Raw genomic sequence first — 13395 nt, forward strand, 5'->3', positions numbered from 1 at the left:
TGGCAGAGATGGATTATAATTTTCTTCTAGCCCTCTAATTTCATGAGCAATAAAATGTCACTGTTAAATACAGCCCATCCAAGGCATCTGAAAATATAGCTTGGAAACGCCTTGCTGTGAAAATCTTATTAAAGATTTGTCCTTGCTTTTATTTAAAACTTTCTACTCTGAATTCAAGAACCATCTACTTCCACAGATTTCAAGGGACGGAGTACATTTTTGCAGAAAATATTGAAGTGGTTCTTTTCCCCTTTTTATCTATCACTAGCGTTAAAATTTCATGTCCAAAATGTTTTTGCCTGCTGTGGGCATAATCGATTGGTGCAATATACTTGTTATGATTATGGCATGGGCGTATAAATTCACAGAGGCTGAAAGGACAAGACCACTAAAAGAAATGGACATAATTCACTGTGTGCAAAAATGTCCTGGCAGGCAAAATTATTTTGGCAGGCCAAAAGAAAATCAGAGCCTTCTAATTTTCTTTAACAGAATAGTTTTAGAGAAAAGCACCTCTGAGCATAAATAGAATGCATTTTTTTTTAGAATGGGAACAGCTTCACAATCTGAAACAGGAAATAATGAAAATGCTTTTCTGTAGCCAGATGGATGACAAATCTTGATTGCTTGGTGATGACATTTAGTCTGTTTACTAAAGGTTGTACTTAATCTCACCATGTTTATATTTCTGATTGGTTAGATTTATATCTATCTTGCTCTCCAGGAGCTCAAAACCTTCATTTTATTCCCTTTGCATATAATATGTATGGTAAGTTGTGAAAATTAGTGAGTTAATATGGATTATAGGACAAATTTATTTCTTGTAAATTCCAGATAAGGATAATTTTTTAAAAAAATTCTGCTGCCATCCAGTCGCAGCTCCGATTGATTTGAAAGGGAATTATTTACCTTGCAGTTCTAGACTCACTTACAGAAGAGTAAGCCTCACTGGACTCACCAGGAAGTGCTTTGGAATAAATACATATAAAGATTGTGAATGTTAGGATGGAAAATTAGAAGTGGGATCAGAGGTTTTTTCAGTGATTTTATAGCATGATAGGAATCAGCAGTGAGGTCTAACATGTTACTAAAATTAAGGAAAATAAATAATGCAAGCTGCAAACCAAGAGTTTACAAGGGGATGAGGTTTCTGAATCGGGGACAGAATAGAAACTAAGGTCTTTTATGCCAATTGGACTCACACAGAAACCTACACAGCCTATTAGCATCGGATGAGAATTCTGTCACAGCCTCAAACAGTTCACTAACAGTTCATGAAGTGACCTTTTGAAGTTACATCAGTGAAAAAAGTGACTTTTCACACAACCATTACAACTTCCCCAGAGTCATATGATCAAAATTCAGATGCTTGGCAACTGACTCATATTTATGACGATTGCAGGGTCTTGGGGTCTGCAACTTTCTGACAAGCAAAATCAATGGGGAAGCCAGACTCACTTAACAACCGTGTTACTAATTTAACAAGTGCAGTGGTTCACTGAACAACTGTGGAAGAGAGCAGTGGTGGTATTCTACCGGTTTGGCCTGGTTCTGGCGTTCCGGTAGCGCTGAAGAGCAGCGGAGTCCAAACCGGTTTTCTCTGAGGAGCTGCTCTTGGGCCCACCCGGGCTCCCATACTGACCTTTATGTCATGCTTTTGAAGCGAATCTGCTTTGCGCGGCCCAGCAGATTGCCCCGCGTCAACTGCTGAAGCACCAGGGAGAGTGCAGGTGAGTTGGAAAGCCTCTGCGCCTGTGGAAAGTGCGCATTTGGCATGTGTGTGTAAAGTGTGTGCACGCATGCCAAGTGCGCCCACCAAACCACACCCACCGAAGTGGTGATAAAATTTTTTCGAAACGCACCACTGGAAGAGAGGTCATAAAAATGAGGCAAGACTAATTTAACAAATGTGATGAAATATAACAAAAACCACAACATAACTAAAAGTCCTTTAATGCCTTCAGCTTGGCTTCACTGTTTCATTGTTCACAGTGGAGGAGTAAACTATTTTCAAAATAACATTTCAAAGGAAAGAAACACAGTTCAAATTCAAACAGCTGATAACAAAGCAAAAACCAAAAACAAACTGCACTGAATAAAGTTCCATGACGGACCAGGATAGATAACCAGGTACAGTCTGTTGGAAGAACAGTCTACATAGACTTCTGTAAAGCCTTTGATTCAGTGGTACACGACAAACTACTCCTAAAAATAAAATCCTATGGTATCTCTGGACAACTGAATAACTGGATAGAAGCATTCCTGGCAAACAGACAACAAATGGTCAAAATTGGGAGCGTCCTATCAAATTCTGTACCTGTCAATAGTGGTGTCCGCCAAGGCAGTGTTCTAAGACCAACTCTTCATACTCTACATAAATGACCTCTGTGATCATATTAAGAGCAATTGCGTTCTTTTCGCTGATGATGTAAAGCTGTTCAATACCACAGACAATACTGCTACCCTACAAAAGATCTTGACTATGTATCAGAATGGTCTAACAAATGGCAACTTCAAATCTCAACAAATAAATGCTCTGTCTTACATATTGGCAAAAAAATCAGAAAATAAAATACAAGCTGAATAGTCAAGATCTTGTTGATGACCCAAGCTCTGTAAAGGACCTTGGAATACTCACCTCTAATGATCTAAGTGCTAGAGCCCACTGCAACTACATAGCCAAAAAGGCATTAAGAGTTGTTAACCTAATCCTACGTAGCTTTTCTCTGGTAATATCACACTACTAACCAGAGCATACAAAACATTTGCTAGACCAATACTCGAATACAGTTCATCAGTCTGGAACCCACATTACGTATCTGATATTAGCACAATTGAGAAAGTCCAGAAATATTTCACAAGAAGAGTTCTCCACTCCTCTACTCGTTGTAGAATACCTTATGCCACCAGACTTGAAATTCTAGAACTAGAAAACCTTGAATTACGCCATCTTCGGTCTGATTTAAGCATGGTATATAAAATCATACATTGCAATGTCCTACCTGTCAATGAATACTTCAGCTTCAACCATAACAACACAAGAGCACACAATAGATACAAACTCAAAGTTAACCGCACCAAACTTGATTGCAGGAAATACGACTTCAGCAATAGAGTGGTCAATGTCTGGAATACTCTACCCGACTCTGTAGTTTCTTCCCCAAACCCCAAAAACTTTAACCTTAGACTGTCTACTATTGACCTCACCCTTTCCTAAGAGGTCTGTAGGGGCGTGCATAAGCGCACCAACGTGCCTACCGTCCCTGTCCTATTGTTTCTCTTATTCTTCTTTTATTTTTCTTATATGTACCCATTTCATGTATTCACAACTATGTATACACTTATACTTATTATCTTGTAAACAATTGGCAAATCAAATAAATAAATAAATAAATAAATAAATAAATAAATAAATAAATAAATAAATAAATAAGAACGCCAACCAAGATAAACCTTCTTTAGGAATAAAACACTAATTTGTCTCCAGCGTCTGTTAGCACACTGGTCCAAACTCTTATGCATCTCTCACACCTGCAACCCATGAAGAGGATCATGGCCCTCTCCTCCTGAGTAGACCACGTTTTACCCTGATCCTCTCCTCCCTGCGTGCCCTAGGGTGGATAGGGGATGGGCCTGGGTCCTCCTCTGATTGCTCAGCTGGCCTCTGCCCTTCCTCAGCCTCCTCCACCACCTCTGGAGCCACACTCACTCCCTGTTGGCTGTCCCTCCTCTTCCTCAGAGTCAGTCTTCACAGGGGCATGACAACAAATGTCTTATTTAGCAACATAAATTTGGGCTCAATTGTAAATAGCCGTAAATTGACAGCTATTTATACACATAAATATATCTAGACACAGAGGCATATTAATTACTATTACTATTTAATTAATATACTAATTACTATTACTGTGGATGTTTTACTTGTAGTCTAGTCATTACTATGGAAGTTTAAACTGCTATTTGCAAGTTGTTTTTAATTGTGGATTTTTGTAAGCTGTCATGATTCTGTATGAGTTGGTAGCATGTAAATCTAATGAACAAAGAGATCTTTCTGCTAATGTCTTGTGGCCTTTGGGAAACTAAATTCCAGACAACATTCACTAATCCAAGAGACACACCAAGAGACTGCAGGGAACAAAATTACCTTGTCCCCAGTAATGGGACATTTCAGTAAGGGCTTAGGATATATCATACCTGCCATAGGAACAATTTTTCAGAGGGAGAAAATATCTGACTCCCATGAATTTAATGCATATGAAGATGCATAATAAACGGCTGTCTTGTGCATTATAAATTGTCTGGAAAGACTGGTGATTAATGAGTGCTTCATTCATTCATTTCTGCTGCTCTGAGGTTTGGCTTAATCTGTTGTTGCTGCTTTTAGAGAAAGAAAAAAGAGAAAAGCCAACATGAGCCTGGAGGCCTTTAAACTGAAATATCATTACACCCTGTCTTCATTCCCAAACAGAAACAGGGCAAACCTGCTCTAGAGTTGATGACACACCTTTAAGTTTCAGACAAGGCTTTAATGGGTTTGGTGTTCAGGTGGAAATGCTTATGTAGCCTTTGGTATTTATTACTTCTTCATCACAGAGTGGAATGAACAAGAAGAACAGCTCAAGTATGCAAGAAGGACACAGGAGGTTACCGTATTTTCTTATTTTTTACAGGTTGCTTTACAAATAGTCCTCGAGTTACAACCATAATGGAGACTGCTCATTACCACTCATAAGTGGTGACAGGTCTAAAGTGAGTCCATCATGTGACTGATTGAATTTTATAGCCTTTTTTGTGGCCATTGAATCAGTCATTAAGCAGTATTTGCTATGGAGCATTTTTGCTGACAACTGTAAACAAATAAATAAATAAAACTCCAGTTTTCAGCAAAAACTTCATAAATTGTGATGATGTTACTACCATAGGGCACTGCAAATATCTGTAAATACAGGCCAGTTGCTAAGCACCTGAAATGTGTTCACATGACTGGGGCTGTCGGAACTTCAGTGTTTACCTTTTTTTTGGGGGGGTGCATCATAATTTGAATGGTCACTAAGTGTGACTAGTCATAAGTCAAAGACTGTATTATATCAACATGGAAGAACTATTTAAAAAACTGAAGTGTAGAAATCAGGATGCCACTCTGTTTTCACAACTGTAAACTAGACAGTGACTAATTTTTATCATAATTACTCCCAGGTATCACGATCTTTTCTGTGAATTAAACCGTCATCTGATAGAACCTAATGAATCCCCATTCATATAAAAGGCTCTTAGGAGGAATTGTGAAAGTTTGGCTTTGTGTATTACACCTACACTCCTTATTTCCAGTTTCCTTATCTTTAACTCAATCCCTGCAGATATCTATTAGGTTAGCCTTCAGGAAGGGTGCAAAGACCAGGCTCTTCCCAGAAGCAATGAGATCAATGGGGTTAATAACAATAGCAATAGCACTTAGACTTATATACCACTTTATAGTGCCTTACAGCCCTCTCTAAGCAGTTTACAGAGTCAGCATATTGCCCCCAACAATTTGGGTCCTCATTTTACCCACCTCAGAAGGATGGAAGGCTGAGTGAACCTTGAGCCTGGTGGGTTTTGAACTGCCAAATTGCAGGCAGCTGGCTGCAGAAGTAGCTTGCAATACTGCACTCTAACCACTGCTTAAACTGTTAAGCTGTAAAGAGGTTTGTTTGATGCCTGGGTGGGAGGGTATTTTTGTTTTTAATATTTTATGGATTATTATGAACTGCCTGGAGCCATGGTCTGAGATAAGTGGCCATATAAATCTAGCAATAAATAAATACATATTTTTTAAAAAAAATTTAAATCTTCCCTTCTGTCCTCATTTATTATGGATTGTTGTGAATCACTGTGTTACAGTTAAAAAAAATCTTAAAATTTCAGTGTCAGGGTCAGTCTAAGTTAGACATCAGAAAAGACTTGCTTGTATTAGCTCCATAACTCCAAATGTCCAAAAGAAATACCGTATCTACTAGACTAAGAGCGCATCGGAATATAAGTCGCACCCACTAAATTTTAAAAGAAAAAACTATTTTTACATATATTAGCTGCACCAGACTATAAGCCGCAGATATATACGTTGTGAAATGAGATATTTACACAGAAAGATTTTGTAAATGTTTATTTACATACCTTAATTGTTTCCAAACGGTGCCTGTAACACGGCAATAAAACGGCTGATCGAACAAAACAGAAAAGTCATTGATGTTTTTATTCATCCTTCTCCTGTGCACTGAAACCACTGAAGTCGTCTTCTTCAGTGTCGGAGTTGAAGAGCCTCAGAAAATCTCCGTCACACACCTTTTCAGTCTCTCTGTCGGTGTCGCTCTCAATGTCACTTTCATCTTGAGGCACAGTTACCGATGAAATTGCACTGTTCTCTCCATGCAGCAGTCCAGCCTTTCGAAACCCCTTGGTGATCGTGGATTCTTTCACACTGCTCCATGCTGTTAGGATCCACTGGCAGACCTCGGAAAAGAATGCTCTTCACCTGCGGCTAGTTTTTGTGAATGATTTCTCGCTGCTGGTTATCCAAGCCTCCCACTCACCTCGGAGTGCCGCTTTAAATGCACGATTCACACCTCCAGGAATCACAGCTGGAATTGAGTTTGTTCTCTTGATGGCTGCTTTCATAGAATCTGTTATATGGGCCCTCATACTGTCCAAAACAAGCAATGATTTTTTCTGATGAAAAAATCCGCCCGGGCGCTTACTGTAGCACTCCGTCATCCATTCAGTCATTAGGCTTCCTATCATCCACCCTTTTTTGTTAACTTTAATGACTATGCCTTTCAGGAATTTTTCTGTTGGCATAGTCATCCGCTTAAAAATCACCATCGGTGGAAGCTTCTGTCCGGATGCGGTGCAGCTCAAACGTGAAATGTGTTCTCTCATGGCCAGTTGTTTTCACCATAATGGATGACGCTCCTGTCTTATTAACAGTTCTAGTTAGAGGCAGGTCAAACGTTAAAAGTACTTCATCCATATTTATGATGTCATTTGGTCCGATGGAATTCTCAGCTAGTTTTGTTTCAATAAATTTGTGGAAGTTTGCAACTTTTTCCTCGTAGTCGGAAGGGAGTTGCTGACAGACAGTCGTCCGCGCCCTGAGGGACAGATCTTTTTGTTTCATAAATCTACAACACCATGACAGTCCACCTTTAAAATCTTCAATCCCATTTCGCTGGTGATTGTTTTAGCTTTCAGTCAGATCTGCATGGTGGATACATCTCGGCCGTCTGCTCTCTGTGTTCACCCAGTCCTCAAGAACATTTTCGGTCTGATTTAAGCATGGTATATAAAATCATACATTGCAATGTCCTACCTATCAATGAATACTTCAGCTTCAACCATAACAACACAAGAGCACACAATAGATACAAACTCAAAGTTAACCACACCAAACTTGATTTCAGGAAATACGACTTCAGTAACAGAGTGGTCAATGTCTGGAATACTCTACCTGACTCTGGTTTCTTCCCAAACCCAAAAACTTTAACCTTAGACTGTCTACTATTGACCTCACCCCTTTCCTAAGAGGTCTGTAGGGCGTGCATAAGCGCACCAACGTGCCTACCGTCCCTGTCCTATTGTTTCTCTTATTCTTCTTTTATTTTTCTTATATGTACCCATTACATGTATTCACAACTATGTATACACTTATACTTATTATCTTGTAAACAATTGGCAAATCAAATAAATAAATAAAATAAAATAAATAAATAAAGTTTAGGCCATCTGCTTTTATGACCTCTGAAAGCCTTTGTTGTCCTTTGGCATTGAATCAGCTCTTCATGCTGCCGTCTCCAACGTCTCACCATTGATTCATTAACGCCAAGCTTACGTGCAGCAGCTCTATTTCCTTCCTGGATAGAGAGATCGATTGCTTTCAACTTAAAGCTGCATCATATGCTTTTCTTCGTGTACTTTCCATGATGAGGGTGTGAAAAATATTTTGCGTCCATGCATGTCGTGCTGCGTGCATTGAGTGCGTCAAAAACTACCTGTAGTGTCTTCTTCTTTGCACTGACCTCTTCTTTTTTGCACCCCCTGATGGCAGTTAGCACAGAAAAATCTATAGATAAGCCGCATTGTTGTACAAGCCACAGGGTTCAAAGCATGGGAAAAAAGTAGCGGCTTATAGTCCGGAAAATACGGCAGTTGGAATTTTGTATCTTTTTACTGCCATACATTGGTTAGCTCACATTTTGCAGCCTACTAGTAGACCTATTGTCTGTTTTGAAAAACTATAAGACCAACAACTTCTAATTTATTTCCCTTGTTCAAGTTATCAGTTATAACTAGACATAGAAATATCATGTGTGATGTACTAGGTACATGCATTTTCTTATATGAACAAGGCACATGTCATTCTTACAGTATAAGTAATGCTGTTTTTTGCTGTCTCTAGGATCAGTGGCCATGATTATTGTAATGCTTGATTCTTCCCTGAATTACTTTTTTTTTAAAAAAAATATTATTTATTTATTTTGATTTGTCAATCGCTTACAAGATAATAGATATAAGTATATACATAGTTATGAATATATGAAATGGGTACATATAAGAAAAATAAAAGAAACAATAGGACAGGGACGGTAGCATACATTGGTGCGTTTATGCATGCCCCCTACAGACCTCTTAGGAAAGGAGTAACGTCAATAGTAGACAGTCTAAGGATAAAGTTTTTGGGGTTTGGGGACAAAAACCACAGAGTCAGGTAGAGTATTCCAGACATTGACCACTCTGTTGCTGAAGTCGTATTTCCTGCAATCAAGTTTGGTGCGATTAGCCTTGAGTTTGCATCTATTGTGTGCTCTTGTATTGTTATGGTTGAAGCTGAAGTATTCATTGACAGGTAAGTCATTGCAATGTATGATTTTATATACCATACTTAGATGAGACCGAAGACGGCATAATTCAAGGTTTTCTAGGTCTAGAATTTCAAGTCTGGTAGCATAAGGTATTCTACAACGAGTAGAGGAGTGGAGAACTCTTCTTGTGAAATATTTCTGGACTTTCTCAACTGTGGTAATATCAGATACGTAATGTGGGTTCCAGACTGATGAGCTGTATTTGAGTATTGGTCTAGCAAATGTTTTGATGCTCTAGTTCAGGGGTGGGCAAACGTTTTGGCTCGGGGGCCGCATTGACTTTTAAAATTTGACAGACGGGCCGGGTCAGCACAAGATTTTTTGGGAATTGCCCCCCCCACCCTTCCCCCCTCTTCTCCTCCTTCCCCTCCCTCAGAGGCCCCCTGAGTGAGGAGTTGCTACCGCCGGTGCGGCTCGCGCGGCTCCAGTCCCGTGTTGCCTCAGGAAGGGAAAGGCAAAAAGGAAGAGCCGCGGCGGTGCTTGTGCAACGGGAGCAGCGGCACCGAGGCTCAGGCTCAGCGGCTCCTGGTTTTGCCTTTTCCTTCCCAATGCAAGCGGGACTGGAGCCGCTGGCGGTAGCAACTCCTGACAGCCCCAGCGGACACCGAGCGGAGCCCGGGCGGAACTGCCTGTTCCTGCTGCCGGAGCACTGCCGGGTCGCCTCCTCCAAGCAGCCCACCCGCCCGCCAGGCTTCCCTCCGCCGCGCGGCTCGGGGCCAGGCGCGAGTGCCCGCGAGTTAAAAGGAAGAGTTGCTGGGAAGTTGCTCGGGTGCTGGGAGCAGGCTTTTAAAGTGCCGCCTGAGCAAAGTTTAAGCAGCCCGCCCGCCTGCCGGGCGGAACCCTTCCCGTGCAGCAGCTCTATTTCCTTCCTGGATAGAGAGATCGATTGCTTTCAACTTAAAGCTGCATCATATGCTTTTCTTCGTGTACTTTCCATGATGAGGGTGTGAAAAATATTTTGCGTCCGTGCATGTCGTGCTGCGTGCATTGAGTGTGTCAAAAACTACCTGTAGTGTCTTCTTCTTTGCACTGACCTCTTCTTTTTGCACCCCCTGATGGCAGTTAGCACAGAAAAATCTATAGATAAGCCGCATTGTTGTACAAGCCACAGGGTTCAAAGCATGGGAAAAAGTAGCGGCTTATAGTCCGGAAAATACGGCAGTTGGAATTTTGTATCTTTTTACTGCCATACATTGGTTAGCTCACATTTTGCAGCCTACTAGTAGACCTATTGTCTGTTTTGAAAAACTATAAGACCAACAACTTCTAATTTATTTCCTTGTTCAAGTTATCAGTTATAACTAGACATAGAAATATCATGTGTGATGAACTAGGTACATGCATTTTCTTATATGAACAAGGCACATGTCATTCTTACAGTATAAGTAATGCTGTTTTTGCTGTCTCTAGGATCAGTGGCCATGATTATTGTAATGCTTGATTCTTCCCTGAATTACTTTTTTTTAAAAAAATTATTCATTTATTTTGATTTGTCAATCTCTTACAAGATAATAGATATAAGTATATACATAGTTATGAATACATGAAATGGGTACATATAAGAAAAATAAAAGAAACAATAGGACAGGGATGGTAGGCACATTGGTGCGTTTATGCACACCCCTACAGACCTCTTAGGAAAGGAGTAAGATCAATAGTAGACAGTCTAAGGATAAAGTTTTTTGGGGTTTGGGAAAAACCACAGAGTCAGGTAGAGTATTCCAGACACTGACCACTCTGTTGCTGAAGTCGTATTTCCTGCAATCAAGTTTGGTGCGATTAACCTTGAGTTTGTATCTATTGTGTGCTCTTGTGTTGTTATGGTTGAAGCTGAAGTATTCATTGACAGGTAAGTCATTGTAATGTATGATTTTATATACCATACTTAGATGAAACCGAACACGGCATAATTCAAGGTTTTCTAGGTCTAGAATTTCAAGTCTGGTAGCATAAGGTATTCTACAAACTTAGTAGAGGAGTGGAGAACTCTTCTTGTGAAATATTTCTGGACTTTCTCAACTGTGGTAATATCAGATAAGTATTGTGGGTTCCACACTGATGAGCTGTATTCGAGTATTGGTCTAGCAAATGTTTTGATGCTCTAGTTAGTAGTGTGATATTACCAGAGAAAAAGCTACATAGGATTAGGTTAACAACTGTTAATGCCTTTTTGGCTATGTAGTTACAGTGGACTCTAGCACTTAGAGCATTAGAGATGAGTATTCCAAGGTCCTTTACAGAGCTTGGATCATCAACAAGGTCTTGACTATTCATCTTGTATTTTATTTTCTGACTTTTTTTTGCCAATATGTAAGACAGAGCATTTATTTGTTGAGATTTGAAGTTGCCATTTGTTTGACCATTCTGATACATAGTCGAAGTCTTTTTGAAGGGTAGCAGTATTGTCTGTGGTATTGAACAGCTTTACATCGTCAGCGAAGAGAACGCAGTTGCTCTTAATGTGATCACAGAGGTCATTTATGTCAAGCATGAAGAGAGTTGGTCCTAGAACACTGCCTTGGGGGACACCACTATTGACAGGTACAGAATTTGATAGGACACTCCCAATTTTGACCATTTGTTGTCTGTTTGACAGGAATGCTTCTATCCAGTTATGCAGTTGTCCAGAGATACCATACGATTTTAGTTTTAGGAGTAGTTTGTCATGTACCACTGAAACAAAGGCTTTACAGAAGTCTATGTAGATTGCGTCTATTGTTTTGCCCTGATCGAGTTGTGTAGTCCATATGTTTTTGCAGTGTAAGAGTTACAGATTACAGGATAGTGTTTTTCTGAAACCAAATTGTTTATTAGAGAGTAGGTTGTTTTCTGTCGTGCTTTTTTGTAACAAAAAACATGCCATAAAGAGAAGCACAAATCTACCTGTTTCTCAAACTATAAGAGAAAAAAAGATAAAGATGTCTTCAAATTGAACTCTGCTGTTGATGATTTAATTCATGCAGTCTTCTTGGCAGAGTTATGGAAGTGAATTTCATTACTTTCTTCTGGGATTTTTTTCCACTTTGCAATCTAGCCAACTGCTTTGGTATGCTCCGGTGGTCAGATGGTCCTACTGAAGAATGCTAAACAGATCTGACCCAGCTTTTGTTCCAAAAAACATTCACTGAGTCAACTGAATGATGCTTCTGGTTGAGGCCTCATTAAGCACATTTTCAGTGTTCTTCTAGGGAAAGATCTGTGCCAATCCTTTAGAATTGATGCTACTTTGATGCACCTAATTGTCTTCAATAAGACCTGGACAATAATTAGAATAGATAGATAAAGGGAAGAAGTCTGTGGAGATTCTCAGTCATCCAGGGTATGGTTGTCCAAAAAGTACTTTTTAAAGAGGCAACTGGACTTTCTGGTTTTTCTTTGAAGACATTTCGCTCTGAAGAGCTAAAGAAGCTTCTTGGATGAGAAGCAAAATTTCATCTTCAAATAAAACCCCCAAAGTCCAGTTGCCTCTTGAAAAAGCACCTTTGGGATGATAAAGGGAAGTATATTTGCACCTTTTATCCAGATTTATGGTAGTTTCCAAGAAGATGAAATGATTTAGGAAAGCTTGAGACCCATTATTTTATTATTTTAGATCTTAAACAATATATTGTGTATCAGGTCTATCAAACATTCCAGAAAGTGACACAACTTTTTAAAGAAGCTGTGGGCAGTTGCTATGTTTGTAGTCTTGTGCCCTCTGAAAAACCTTTCTACAATCAAATAAAACATGTTATGTAACCCTACTGTGTTCCACTGCAATATTGTCTACATTTAACAAGACAGTGTCAAATCATCCCCTTTGAAGGACATCCTTCAATGTGTTCTTTTTAATTTTTGGATTATTTGTGGTGTTGTCTTGCCTACCATACACCATTGTTAGGGGAATGAATTGCATCTAGCTTTTCTGAAAACACTTTTTTCCCTGTTACATTTTGACTTTCAAGAGTTAATGGACATACTTTATGCAAAGACTGTTATGTTTAGAAGTTAACAATTAAATCTGGGGAAGGATACTGGGATACTGGTAGTCATATTCTGTTGAACTGTATGCATGAAAAAGAGATTTACCCAGGAAGTCTGAAGAATAAAGAGCCTCTGCTTATTGATTTGAGCTGAAGATACCATATAGTTGAGTATGTACATGATTGTTCAAGGTTCAGTAAATGTGACAACAAATGATCTCTTGCATGCTTCTTCCTAAATAAAGTAGAATACCATAGAAAGAGCTTTTACGTTACATGACCTTGTCTCTTGACTACAAGATGAACAGATGCCATTTAGAAAACTAGGCTGATTAAACTAATATTAATTTATGTGTTGTCCAAATTAAAGAAGCATTTCAAGAGGATAGTTTCCCCAGGAATTTGTTTATTCACATTTAGGAGAAAAAACAGCTGTAAAGGATTTATGGTGGATAACAGAATTTGCAACCACACGTTGTGATAATGGTGACTGGTTTATGTTACCTTAGAAGGGCATTGGTGAAATCATGCTGGCTGAC

Source organism: Notechis scutatus, chromosome 1 (assembly GCF_049901735.1).
Source record: "Notechis scutatus isolate UNSWTSFEM ecotype Mainland chromosome 1, rNotScu1.2, whole genome shotgun sequence".
Lineage (NCBI taxonomy): Eukaryota > Metazoa > Chordata > Lepidosauria > Squamata > Elapidae > Notechis > Notechis scutatus.